General features: G+C 43.8%; 1 long non-coding RNA gene across 1 annotated transcript in view; it reads right to left on the reverse strand.

Moving 5' to 3' along the window:
* Positions 1 to 309: 309 nt before the first annotated feature.
* Positions 310 to 14,630, reverse strand: part of LOC103693799 (uncharacterized) — a 37,306-nt gene continuing 22,985 nt past the window's right edge. The window contains exons 6-7 of the long non-coding RNA XR_010058082.1: positions 9,243 to 9,471; positions 310 to 6,409 (exon numbers count right to left, since the gene is read on the reverse strand). This is a non-coding gene — a long non-coding RNA (uncharacterized LOC103693799). The remainder of the gene's footprint in view (positions 6,410 to 9,242; positions 9,472 to 14,630) is intronic.

A 14,630-nucleotide genomic window follows, 5' to 3' on the forward strand; every position in this document is an offset into this window, starting at 1 on the left:
TCCATATCAGCTGCATCCACCATTCCATCAGAATTCAATTGAAGGTCCTAGTCCCCTGCCTCCTGTCCTTCTACCCCAGCCCTGTAACATGCCCTCATCTTGTCAACCTGCTGTCTGGGAAGTGATGTCTTCTTGTAGATTTGATTTGCATTTTTCAAGTATGCATCTGGGTCTTCCCAGTTCTCTGGATACCCCAGTCTCTGCTTTACCCACACATCAAAGGACAGAGATTAAAACTCCTAATCTGGGGAAAAGAGATTGTCTAATGTTCATTCCTGCTAGGACTAAAGGGAGAGAGGCTTGCTCAGGTTCACTGTATAAACATTACATTTAATATAAAGGGACAGGAGAGTGTGTTTAGATAACACAAAACACCCCAACAGAGAAGATGTCATAGAAATTCAGGCCCAGCTCATTAAAATGCACTAGTAAAAAATGAAGCAAAATCCATGTTCTGTCTTCCCATGCTGCCTAAACTCTTCAATGGCTTGGATAGTGCCAGATCTTATATGTGCTATGGTTTCTCCTATGTGTATGTACTTATGACAAAGTTTAATTTACAAATTAGACATAGTAAGAAATTAACACTAGTATCTAATAATAGAAACATTTATGCTGATACTGTAAAATGATGACATCTAAACACAGCCTCCCCCACTCCCCACCATAGTATCTTCATACACTATACTTGCTCCAGGGCAGTTGATCTGAAAACTGGGCTCCTAAGGCACTAATGTATTAGTACATATAGTAAGAATACATTTAAGAAGATTATGAAGGTCCTGGGCAGGATAGAGACAGATGACAGGAGATCCCATCATGCCACTCAGAACAGCATATAACTTAAAGCCTGTGAACTATTTATTTCTGGAATTTTTTTATTATTTACTTTCAGACTACAATTGGAGGAGGACTCCTACAGTGTCCAGGAGATGGTGTGTATGCACACTGCTGATAATGTAAACAAGCACAGTGGTTCTGAAGGGCTCATACATCCCTCAACATGGTTAGGGCAAAATCTGCACTGAGTCTATGGCTATTCTGGGTAATTGTAGTTCACAGAAAAATTGCATTTCATTATTTTACAGATGAAGTGTAAATTTTAGTCTCAGAAGGCAAGTAACAAGATTTTTAAATCTCTGAATCCATCCATCCATCCATCCATCCATCCATCCATCCATCCATTCATTTATCCATTTTTCCATCCATCCTTTCCCACAAACATATCCATGCAACTATCAATCCATTACCACACATCTTGTTGGGAAAGCTGGAATATGAAGCTAGGTAATACTACAGTACTTATGCATCTGACCACTAAGCTATGGCCACTGTCTATGTGAATTTTGCCATAAAGGCTGGCTAGCACAGAATTTATTCAAAAGGTCTGATGTGCTTGATGTGAGCCTGCAATATGTGATTTGGCCACAAACAAGCCAGGCAAGAAAAGTCTTTAGGGACCCATGTGGCCATCTTCATCTTGTGTGGCCCATGACCTTATTCCCTTGAACCTAAGACTCCCTTGTTACCCTCCTCTTAAGGGAATTTGTGTCCACACCCATTGCTACAGTACCGAGCAGCTGCATGGCTCCTTTGAGGCATGAAAAACAGAAACTGGAAAAGCTTCTGGGAGTCAGGTGTCAGGACCCCGGGGAGGTGCAGCGTGCTGCAAATAGTTCAGATGCAGTTTGCCATGCAGGAGCTCATGTGTCGGGAGCATGGTTCTTAGGTTGGGGATGTTGAGAAGTGGTGGGACCTTTAAAGCTTAGGGGGAACTCACTGATGCCCCCTTCTGTACTTCAATGATATTACTCATTCTCCAGTGGGCCATTGAGGTGGCATGCACTGTGAGGATTTTCTGGTGCTATCTCCTTGAATCCTCAGAACTGAGTTAAATAATTAAAAAAAAATTAAATAAAGTACCCATTCCAGATAAACTATAATAGAAGTAGAAAATTTACTACTACGCAAGGAACGTTACTATCAAGCTCCTAGACCACTAAAGCTTTCAACTAAGCGGCAAAAAGGAGTTGGTATAGCTTATTTATGGCTCTACCTATTGCCCAAGCTATGGAAGTATGCATATTGGTGTCCAGCTGAATGGAAAGTAGATCATATCTAATCCCTTTATTGGAGAAATATTTACCTTTTGCTTTTTAATTATGTGTGTGATTATGTGTCTGTGTGTGGATACGCATATAGAAGTGCAGGTGCTAGTAGAGACCAGAAGGTGTTTGAGTTCTTGGCACTGGAGTAGCAGGTACTGAACTCAAGTCTTCTGCAAGAGCAAAACCACCAAGTCACCTTTCCAGTCTCCAGTCCTCAAATTTTACAGGGAGGAACCAATAAGGATCAGGGGAAAGAAGTTACTGGACCTGAACTAGTATTTATAGCTAACAAATTTGAGAACCAGAAAATCAGACCAGGTCTCTGCTGTGAACTTTAGAGGTGTCTTCGGGTGGCTGGTGTCCATAGGATGCATCTTCTAGGGAGAGCCCTGCACCAAATCCCTGCCCTCCCTTGGCTCTGATCTCCAGGCACATCTGCTAATTAGTAGAATAACAGATAGCTGAGAGGCAGAGAGGAGCCAGCTAACCCTTGCAGTGTGAAATGCTTTCGTGGGAGGAAGGGATGGGGACAGTAATAGTAAGGGCTATGATTTATTGAAGATCATCACTAGCCAGGCACTTCAAGCCAACCTCTTTACACCTGCCATTTTTGATTACTCAGCTCTCTTAGGATATATTAGTGTCCATGGCTGGATGATTCTGGGTGCCACTTTAATAAAAGCAAAGTAAAGCAAAACAAAGCTTTCATATACAGTGAAACAAAACTGTGAGATGGGCGAGATATTTTAGACTTTAATGTTTGCCCTCAGCTTTTCTACATGGGGGAGAAATTCACAGTGTAGCCAAGACAGCTCACTCTTCACAGGAAATGTGTGCTCTCTTTTATGCTGTATGGAATCACCCAAGGAGAGGGTGCCAGTGGGGACTCCCATTAGAGCAGGTGAAGCCATGGGTCTAACGTTCCAGCCAAGGGACTTTGAGCATAGATGATAAACATGACTGTTAAGCCAGTGGGACTTCCCACCACCTCTTCTCCATGGTGCCCAGAGAAGGGCAATGTAAACCTGGCCTGTGACGTAGGAATGAGAATGTCTTGTTTAGACTGTTCATTAACATCACCACTACACTCTTGAGGCTTAAACATTTTAGGCCTTTTTATTATTGAGTAAGTAAAAAAAATAGCCTACTTGAATTTATATTCTATATGTTTTTGAAAAGTGATTTATGTATTCATTTATTTTTATGTATATATGTGTGCCTTTGCAGAAGTTTATGTATACTGTAAGAGTGACCACAGAAGCTAGAAAAGGCATCAGATCTCTTACAACTGCTATGGGCAGTTGTGAGCAGCTATGTGGGAGGAACTGAAGCAGAGTTTTCTGTAAGAGCAGTAAGTATCACTCACCTTTCTGAAGCATTGAGCCTTCTTCCCAGCTCACTGAATTTATAGATATAAATAGATATAGTATAGATATGTTTACTGCTTATTTTTGGCATTCTCTATATTATTATCATTTTTACCTGTCAGTGAACTTTTAAAAGCATGATCAATATTTCAGGGATTGGTAGGTCTTAGGCTATATTTTGAGAGAATCACTATCTGAAGATTATTTGTAAAAGCATTATGTGGAATTTCTCTCTTCATGGTGTTAAGTATCATCAAAACCAGACCTTTGAGCATGCTGGGCAACTTCCCTACCACTGCACTGAATCCTTAGCCTCTCCTTCTAGATATTTCTAGATAGTTTGGTTTTTTAAGAGTGTGTGTGTGTGTGTGTGTGTGTGTGTGTGTGTGTGTGTGTCAGAGAGAGAGAGAGAGAGAGAGAGAGAGAGAGAGAGAGAGAGAGAGAGGGAGGGAGGGAGAGAGAGAGAGAGAGAGAGAGAGAGAGAGAGAGAGAGAGAGAGAGAGAGAGAAAAGAGGGCCTCGGATCTCTTGGAGATGGAGTTACAGGTGGTTCAAAGCCACCCTACTGGGGTACTGAGAACCAAACATAGGTTCTCTGCAAGAGCTGGAGCCACTCTTAACTACTAAGCCATTTTCTATCCTCAAGAACTTAAAGTATATGGCTTTCATTGAAATTTTAAGTTCTGGAATTTATTTTGATGTAACCTGTGATGTAGGCTTTCAAGTTAGTCCCTCTTACCCATATTGCAATTGCACTTATTGAATGACCATTTTGTTTTAAAATTACTTGTTTGAGGCTTACTGTTAGAGTCTGTACATTTCAACATGTATATACATAATATATACATTTCAATATGTATCCAGGCTCACCCTCGGTTCTATTCTGCTTTGTGAATGGTTGCCTATAATGCACTCAGCTGCTCTAGTTGTTAGGGTTAGGACAGATAAATTTGAAAATCTGGTAGAGCACCACTCTTGGCTTTCTCTATTATATTCCAGGTTATTTTTGCCTACTTTTTTTTCCCAGATAAACTATAGAATATGTTTGTTTAGTCAAAAGAAGTTGTGCTGACACTTTGGTCAGAATTGCTCTGAATGAGAATGATAAAATCTTCACAACACTGAAAGACTATGTATCTTTTAACTGATTTTAGTATCATGGAGATTTCTAACCAGAGGCTTAACATTGTTTTCTTTTTAGAACAATCTTGTACTGTACTTGTAAATTTATTCTTGGATGGGTTTCTTTTTAAATCCTTTTATTCTTACTACAAATGACATTTTTTTCTTCCGGAATATTTTCTTAATCCTCTGTGGTTTGTACAAGAATCTATTCAAATGCATTTTTTTCCTCCTAAAGTTTTTTTGGGCATATGATCAAATCATTTACAAATCATACTAAATTTGCTTCCTCTTTTCTAATACACTTTCCTCTTATTTTTTCCTTGTCTAATTGCATTGGCTTATGCCTCCAGATCAGTTTTTGACAGTGAAGCTGGTTGCTGTCAAACAGTTTCAGTGAAGGTGGGAGAGATTGCTACAGGAGTCTTCTGGGGGAAATGCCGAGGCCCTAGCCAGGAAGGTCTTCTCTAGGAGCTGGGGAGATGGCTCAACAGTTAGGAACACTTGTAGAGGACCCAGGTTGGGTTGTTGAAACCCATAAGATAATTTGGTTACCTCTAACTCTAGTTCCCAGGGATCTGATGTCCTCTTATGGCCTCTGTGGGTAGTGTATGGCTTACCATTCAAGTAATATTCATACACATAAAATAAATACTGTTTTAAAATTTAGTTTTTTGTATATGATTTTGCCTGTATGCATCTATGAGATCCATGTATGTAAAGTGTCAGCAGAAGCCAGATGGTGGTGTCAGACCCCCTAGAACTGGATTTGCAGATAGCTGTGAGCTACCGTGTGAGTACTGGAATTGAACCTGGGTCCTCCAGAAGAGCAGCCAGTGCTTTTAACCACTAATCCATATCCTCAGCAAACACCTTTTGAACAGGTTTTTCCTGAACTCTCATCTTGTTTGCCACATCATCTGTGACCCTCACCTGCAGTTACCAAGTGTGTCCTTAAGCTTGCATCCAAGAGTCCGACTGACTGAAGGTTAAACTTCTCTAAAGATTTGTATCTGTACTGAACATAGCTAGACATTTTCTTGACTTTTCACTTTTACAGCATTCATGTGTCTGGGTACAATAAATGCTCTAGATGCAAGTTCAAACATACAGGTTCTGTTCACACACACTCCTCACCTTGTTATGGGATACATCACCCAAGGTTCTGATGTTCACAGGAAGTTCTGATCAATGGCAGGCCCTTCATGAACACTGAGGGATGACTGTCTCTCTTCTTCACTGTATTAACTACATATCCCATGACATTATCAATATCCACTTCCCTGACCCACGATGGAAATGCTGTAAGCTCTTCCATGGCAGAGCCCTACCCTCTCCCTCTGCTGTTTTCCTGAGCCTATGCTTGGCCTGTCAGACAGGGTCAGTGAAAGGACAGGCTCACAGATCTCCTCAGACTGCCTCATTTGGAAGGCACTCTTTGCAATACCTGCCCATCACCTTTCACAGTGATTCCTGTTAAAAACTGTCTTCTGTCATCTCAGGACCCTCACCCTTTCATCCAGACCCCTGTCACTATGCCTCTCCACCTTTGTCACTAAGTGCATATGGAAAAGGAAGTCAGGAGAGGTTGAGAGACTGGCTCAGCTCATGAATGGCAGAGTTGGATTGCACCACTGGCTTAAGGTTCCTTCCACTGGGCTGTGCTTCTTCTTAGTTGATTGTTCCTCAGAGCAGCAGCTGTGAAGATTTTCCACTTTGGTAATGGACCATGACTTCTCTTCAGAGATGCTGGCTGAGGAGCAAAGAGGAGAGACATCTTGTCCCCAGAAGATGCTTTTAACTTCGCTCTTGCCTGCAAAGGGTAGACTATGTTAAAGCTGGTAGGTAAGGCAGGGAGGGCTTCCAGTGGCAAGGTGATAGTGTGACAGAGACAGAACGTGCAGCAAGTAGCCTGGAATGCAGGCCTCCACTGCTGGTGCCTCTGGAAACATCCGTACTGATTTGGTGACATTGTAGAGAATGTCTCTGACCCGGCACACTGCTCACTGGGTACTAGGTAACCCTCCCCGTACACACAGCTCTGTTGTAGCCGTTTGGTCGTTCTAAGAGAGATTAAGGGACTATCTCAGACTATCTCTTCAGGAGTATGTGTCCTCAAGAGAAAATTAACAGCCCCTACTGTATACTCCACCCCCCACCCCCAGCCCCACACCATCATTTCAGTTGCTCTCTAGCCTATGGCACAAGTTGGCTCTAATGACCATCAGAAATGGAGCCTCAGAGATGTAGGGGATTACAAGGTCCTTCCTGTGTGTAGTGTCAGGATTTGGGGTTCCAAACTAGAGATTCTGATGCCCATGCTCCCTGTGGTTTTCATGTTAAATACAACAGGGTGCTAGTCCAGGGTGGCATCTGGATTCTAACAGAACAAAATGAGAAAAGTTTAGTCCCCACCCCCGAGGTTAATGGGAATAGAAGAGGTGTTAGGTGTTAGGAAAGGCACCAGAAAGAGAGCTAGTTCACCAAGGAAAGGGTAAACAGTTTTGTCTGGCTGTAAGGAGAGATGAAAGGGATTAAACCAAGGCTCTGCTTTAAGGCTAGCTCCTGAGTCAGCAACACTGAAGGCCGTGCTCCTTGAGGGGTGACCTTGGCAAATGATGATGCCAATAAAATCTAGCTTACATGTCACCAGCTACTCAGGGCCAGGCTGGATTCTGATCTTACAGAACTTTTTTTTTTTTAAAGATTTATTTATTTATTATATAGAAGTATACTGTAGCTGTCTTCAGATACACCAGAAGAGGGCATCAGATCTCTTTACAGATGGTTGTGAGCCACCATGTGGTTGCTGGGAATTGAACTCATGACCTCTGGAAGAGCAGTCGGGTGCTCTTAACTGCTGAGCCATCTCTCCAGCCCCCAGAACTTTTCATTAACTAGCATTTACCCTCTACTCTTACTCCCCAGCCTACTTCTTCCCCTAGACATTGTCAAGCTTATGCCCTATTCTGACTCCTTGTGTACCTCTGCAGGTTTATGTGTCCTTAGATGTTCCCAGAGACTAACAAATGGTTTGTGAAGGGGAGTTCATTAATGTGGACATCTGGCAAGAGGGTCTCCTAGGATCCTAGAAATCTGCAGGTCCAGGAAGATACAGGGAGAGCCCTACTGGTGGCTTTGAGTTTCCTTGGTCCTGGTATAGGACCTTCCTGTTCCACTAACTCCTCTAAAGGGAGCTGAATGGAGTGACCACCCTGCATCACCCTCTTGCATGCTTCAATGTCACTATCAGACTGGAAAATCTTGCAGGGCTCTGACTTTCCAAAGACTCTGGATGCCTTCCATCCCTATCTCCATCAGTAGCTCTTTAACACGCAATCCAATATCCTGGTGAATGTCACTGTGAAACTGAACCTGGTGTCAGCCGCCTGGCCCTAATCCCTGCCAGTCTCCTGCCCTGCTCAGAGCTTACGCAGCACTGGCCTCCTGTGGCTAGATCTGAAACTGACTTGGCCTGAAGGTAGCAGTTCATACCTACCAAGGGATGAAAGGGCTAAATGAGAAACTGCTGCCCTTAGGAATCTGGATCCTTTTAAACGAGGTGACAAGTGATCTATAAACTACACACAGGCCTTGGAGAAGGTGAAACCCCTGACAGGAATGGGCCCTGCCAAACTGAAAGTCGGAGCTGAAGATTATAGAACGATAATGTTGGAGTTAGCTACCCTCAAGTTTTCTGAGGTCAAGGGTAGCAGGAACTCCCTAACTGCATCCCCTTACCTTTAACTCATATATGCTCTGACCCATGAAGGCACATGTGTAGCCTAGAGGTTGACATCAGGGTGTCTCCTGTTCTCATTTCCAGGGTCTTTCACTGAACCTGAGCCTCCTCTTTTCAGCTGGATTTGCTGGATTTGCTGGTCAGTGAGCCTCTTACCCCTTTGTATCCACCTGTCTCTCTCCCCTCAATGGTGGAGTCACAGGAAAACCACATGCCTGGCTTTTTCTGTGGGCACTGGGGTTCTGAGTTCAGGTCCTCATGCTTGTTCATCAGACACTTACCTTATCTGCCAAGACATCTCCCCCAGCTTCTGCTCAAACCCACCCCAAAGAAAAAGAAGCTCACATAAGCGAAACGAAGCCCTATCACACTTACATACTTGTGTGTACACACCCTGAACACATGGACCTGCCCCTCACTTCTCCAGTCAACTTCCTTTTCACCTCTGAGACAGATGATGACCCTGTGAGACTATGCTTGTTGAGTAGTTTATCCAAAGGGACAGGGTTCTGATAGATGGCCATCGCCCTTGACCTGACCTTCAGAAGAACTTCAGTTAACACCTGCTGTCATGTTACACACAGCCTGAGAAACCAAAAATAGTACTACTTCTTGTCACCCAAAGAGTCTATTAATATGCAGGATCACCTCTACCTCTCCACTACTTTGCATCCCCCTTCCCCTTTGGACACTGGTGTTTTCTTTCCTCTTCTGTCTCCCCACCTCTCCCCCTCCTTCCTCTCCCCTTCCTCTTTCACACCATCATCATCTTCATCTTTTCCCTGAGTCCTCCCTCCTTCTCTTCTCCTTGTACTTATGAATATTCTTGTTGTGACTAAATGGCAGACAAGAAACAGTTTAAGGGAGGGAGCGAGGGAGGAAGGGAGGCTCTGCCTTGACTCACAATTCAGGGCTCGTCCCATCACACCCATGGGAAGGCAGCAGGGTCTTTCTCCCATCTGGACAGAGGAAGAACAAAGCTGGTGCTCCGCTCAAGGGGAAAATGGCTTTCTTCTTTTTAGTCAGCCTACAGACTGGTGCTGTTCACAGGCAGAGTAGGTCCTTCTTCCTTAGAAAGTCTTCTCTGGACACCATTGCAGACATGCTCAGAGGGGTGGGTGTGTCTCCCAAACCTAGACGAGCAGACAATGAGACCAAACCACCTCCCTCTTCTCCCTTACTTCTCTTCATTTTAATCCCCACTCCCTACTTTTCTCTCTTTTCTTCTCTACTTTGCTTCCTTCTTAAACTGAAGAATGCCAGTATTGCCCCTATTGTGCTCATGAGAGTCTTAGAGTCTAGAATTGGTCCTCATGTTGAAAGGCACTGAGACTCTCCCAAATCCTTCTTCTTCATTATCTTTTCTGTCTTTTCATTGTCTCTTTTTTTTTCTTGTTCATTCTCTTATTCTCTTGCTCAGAGAGCCTGTCATATGCTGCTCTCTTTTCAGTGTACCTGGAACATTCATAGGTGAGCACTCCCTTATTTCTCCCATTGCTATTTCTTTAGCTCATTTTTTCCCCTGTGTGCACTGACCTCTTCTTTCTAAGGGGGAGTATGTATATTCCCAAGAACTGGTTCTTCTTTCTTGCCTTCCTGGGACACATATTTTAGGCTTGGAATACACATAGGTGCTCAGGAAATGCTTAACCAATACTTTGCTGAGAATTTTGGGTTTAAGAAGTAATTTCTAATTGATTTAAAAAAAGAAATATGAAGAAAGTGAAACAAAAAATGTAAGCAGGAGGCATTGGGATATAGGTTAAGTGTTGATAGAAAGTTCTGCTTGAATGTGCATGTGTATATGTATATGGTATGGTGTGATGTGTATGTGTGTGTATGTATGTATGGTTTCTGTGTGTGTTATATGCATTGTGTGTGTTATGTGGTGTATATATGTATGTGTTTTGTAGTGTATGTATGAGAAGGATATGTGTTTCTATGTGTGGTGTATGTGTTTGAGGTGTGTATATGATAGATACACATGTGTGTGTGCTCTTGGAAGTATACATGTGGTTCTTTGGATCCAAGGAAAAGTTAGACTCATTAAACTGTTTGCCAACCACCTGTGTGTAGGCATGTCTACACAGTCCTTAAATCACCCTCATTTGGAATGTCCCTTTTTTGAACAGTAACAAGCCTACAGTAATGATGGAGCCGAGGCCAGAATGCTAATGAGCTATGCTGAAGAAATGATTCGAGAGCATCTTGCAGACTGTAATTAACACATGGCCTCTATTATATCCTATCAGAGTCCTATCTGCTTGCTGACTAGTAATCCCCCCCAAATAATCACGCATCTTTCAACATCTCCACATGAGGGCTAATTGCAAAGAGTTCCTGCCTAGAAAGGCCACTTGGAGCAATTTGGGGACAATTAAATGGGCACAAGCAGCCACTGAGCACAGTTACCTGGTCTTGAACACATAGTGAGTGAAATGTGGCACAGGAATGAAGCTTGGAGCCACTTTTCAGGCTGCACCTGCTCATTGTCCATTTACATAACAATCCTACGGCCACTGTAGATGCAGGGGAATTGGATATGCAGATCTGAATTGGTCAGAATTGGAGGGGTGGCCAGGGCCAGCTCTGGGTAAAGCTGTCTTTGGTGTGTAGCTTGTGTACTTAGCTTTGGCTCTGCTCTATGTCTTCACTTACTGCACTGGCTCTCTCTACTTTGCTTCCTTCTTAAATTGAAGAATGACATAGTTTTGTCACTATTGTGTTTGTGAGAGTCTTAGAATCTAGAATTGGTCCTCATGTTGAAAGGCTCAAGTAGAGACCCTCCAATGTTCTTACCATCTATACAGAAGGCCAGCCAGGGTCCCTGCTAGGCTTGGCTGCTCAGGGCCCTGACAGAAACCTGAGAAATTAATTGAACTTCTGTTGGGCAATTCTCCGCCCAGGCAATTCTCCAGCCCCCTGTGGCTTTCACATTTGTCTTGGAAGAGGACCAAGCAGGAGGAGAGTTTGACCAAAATAGGTAGAACTGAATCATAAGAGCCAACCAGGGCAGACACTACAGTTCAAGAGAAAAAGTCAGGTGGGTGGGGGAGAAATTGCAGATCATCAGTGAAGAACAGCTTTGCTAGGAAGCATGCATAGCCACACCCTAGGAGAGGACAACTGGTAGCCATACATAACACTTCACAGGGAGATGAGCTTGGGTATCTATCCATACACTGTAAAGACATTTCCTTTCCCACCCCAGAGAGGGCCACTTGGATCTCTGCTGGGAGGCAGAAATAACCAGGCCATAGAACCAGGCCCTGCGTCTTCCATCCAACAAACAGGGGGCATAGGGAGACAGTGATTAGCATTATGTTCAGCACTATATGGTGGTCCTCTGAGAAGGGAGTACCAGTGGCACCATGTCTTTCTTCCTCAGTGTTTTGCTTTGGGTATCAAAGAGGTGTCAGTAACTCCTACCCCTAACTCATGAAATTGCTGTAAGGCTATCCAGTAGAGGGTGTGAGGAGGAATGGCAATTGCTCTAGGGTGGTTTGGGCATGTACAGAACAGTAAAAGGATAGATGCTACAGGATAGAGAGTTTCTCAGTAGAAATGAATGCATATACACTTAGGAAATTCAACTGCTAAGTTGTAGTACTGAGTGCAGACTTAATTAGCTCTGAAAAGAAGCAAACAAACAACAAACTCACATCAATAGATCTAATTGGGGTCAATAGAAGGGAACTGCCAAAATACTAAGCAGGGCAAAGGTAAGGGTCAGCACTGTTGACCTCTGTCAGTTAGTTTTTGGTGAAGGTGCCATGGCTCTCTTATAGTCTTTGAGGACACACACAGATATGGAAAGGGAGTGGTACCATATTTACTGCCCTCTATATTCAGTCTATTATACAATGACCCTTTGCTCTGTTCTCTTAAACCACTAAATTGTCGTAGAAAATGGGCAGGAATCATTCTGTTCCAGGGTGAAACTTGGCCCCCGGAACCTGGATGCCAAAGTCTCCATATCATAGTGTGACTCATGACCCATAGGTGCAGAAGATCACTGTCGGTGGGCATTGTGACGCCTCCTTCATACCCTACTTGTGTGGGTCTTTGTGGAGTGAAGCAAGACTCCTGATGATTTTACCATAGAACCCTACAAGGCCCTGGAATCCCTTGAGATAACCTGGAAATAGTCCAGCTGATACCCACAAGCATCATTGTTCAGGACAGAGATCTGAGGAACTCTTCCCCTGAGTCTCTGACCTGAGCACTTGCTCATTTCTCATTCTATCCTGCAAGTCAAGGCCCATCAATGTCTGCTTGCCCCTCACCTACATTCCATCTAATCTCCAGGGGAAAGGTACTGCCCTCTCCCTGCACCCCTTATTTCCACTTATCAAAATACTTGGTGAGTGTCTAGGAGTCAGGTTTCATGAAGGATGATAGGATAGTCACATGGGAGGAGAGGAAACACCAGGATGTGGCTGGTGTGTGTGTAGCTGGAAGAGCACCTGGGGGTGGCAAGCAATAGAATTACAACCCACAGACGGGAACTGAAGGAGGGCAGCTTCTAGGTCAGGATAAAGACACAAACAACTTCAATGTTAGGAATCAAGCAGCCTTTCAAATATCTGTCTCTAGACTCTGTTGCCCACAGCACGGCCGCCACGGCCTTCACCACCTGCTGTAGTATCTCTGAGCACCTGCTCTCTCTAATCATCCTCACTGTCTCTATCAGTGTCCTGTCCACTTACAGACACCTCATTCTCTCTCCCAAGCCCATTCCTCCCATCCTCCACTGCTGTAGTTTGTGAGTTCCAGGAGCTTAAGGAAAAGAACCTTCACAAGACATTAAGGTCCGAGGAGAGGGCACTCAGGGTGAAGGTGTACGTAATGAACTCCTGGACTTAAAAGATAAAGGATTTTCTGGTTACAAAAATAAATCCCCATGCTATATCTGCCATCTAGACTCATGCTTAGCCAAGGAAGAGGATAAAATAAATTATTTGGTCCCACAGTGCCTTCTGAATGCCTTGGCCCCACACAGCATGAGATAGCCCACCACTAGTTCACTTCCATCATCCTTTGCCAGCCCACACAGAAAGCTATATATAGAGAGGGGAGCCATTCTCAAGTTTATGTGAAACTGCATTTCCCCTTCCTCTTTCAGGAGACTTTTTTTCCTCCAAGCCTGATATCTCATCCTTCAATGGAAGTCTTTGTTCTTACTGAATGATTGTTATGGTTCAGAGTGCAAGTTGGGGGCATGGGAGGAAGAATATCAGAAGGTTATGTTCCCTTTTAGTTCCGCTACCTGAGCACACGGCAGTATAAATCAGAGTGGGCTGGGGGTGGGGAGCAATGGCCAATGAGTCCTGAGTCTTATCCTGGGAAGGTGTAAACAGTCAGAAAGAAGATGGGGACAATGGCTCAACAATGCTGCAAATACGCCTGCTGCTATTGAGTCACATCAGTTTAAAATGCTGAAGACAAAAGGAAAGCGGTGAAACAGTGGCAAAAGTTAGCATCTGTTGACATGAAGGGAGGTGGTTAGTGGAAACAACAATGAAGAATCTTCAGATTGCTTCCTTAGATGGTGCTTGGTGGAGTGCCAAGGATATTAGCTTGCTTTTCGGTCTCTGATGAATGCCATGACTGTAAGCAATTTGGGAAATGAAAGGTTTCTTTGGGTTGCAAGAGCCAATCATAGTCCGCCATGAAAGGAGCCCTGACAACTGCTGGGAGAGAGGAACTGAGACCATGAAAGAGTACTTCCTACTAGCTTGCTCAGCTTACTTTCTTACACAACTCAGGACTACTTGCCTAGGTATGGTGCGGCCCACAGTGGTCTGGGCCCTCCCACAATCGTTAAGAAAGGAAATGCTCCACAGACTTGCCTACAGGTAATCTGATGGAGGTACTCCCTCAGTTAGAGTTCTTTCTTCCCGTGTAACTGTAGCTTTTGTCATGCTACCCAGCACTGGCACCATCCTAAAGGATATTGGTCAGCAATTCTGACCAGGGCCACAGGTGCTCAGGTGCTTTGACTTAATGGCTACATTTCTGAAAATTTACTCATTTGCCTTTATATGTACAAAATGGCAATGACATTGTAGTAATGCCAGGAACAATAGAAGACTGTCTTTGGAAAGACCCTGGGTGTTTATATAGGAGAAGCTGTTAAAATGCAACAGTGCTATTCTATATGATGTAACTGTGTGTTTATGAGAGAAAGGGAGGGAAGGAAGGGGAAAGTGGGAAGTAGGAGGGTAGAAGTGAAAGACTTCCTGTACTAATCTTCAAAAGTCTCCAGTAGGATCTGCAATAGTAAGAGTTA

This window comes from Rattus norvegicus, chromosome 15 (genome assembly GCF_036323735.1).
Source record: "Rattus norvegicus strain BN/NHsdMcwi chromosome 15, GRCr8, whole genome shotgun sequence".
Lineage (NCBI taxonomy): Eukaryota > Metazoa > Chordata > Mammalia > Rodentia > Muridae > Rattus > Rattus norvegicus.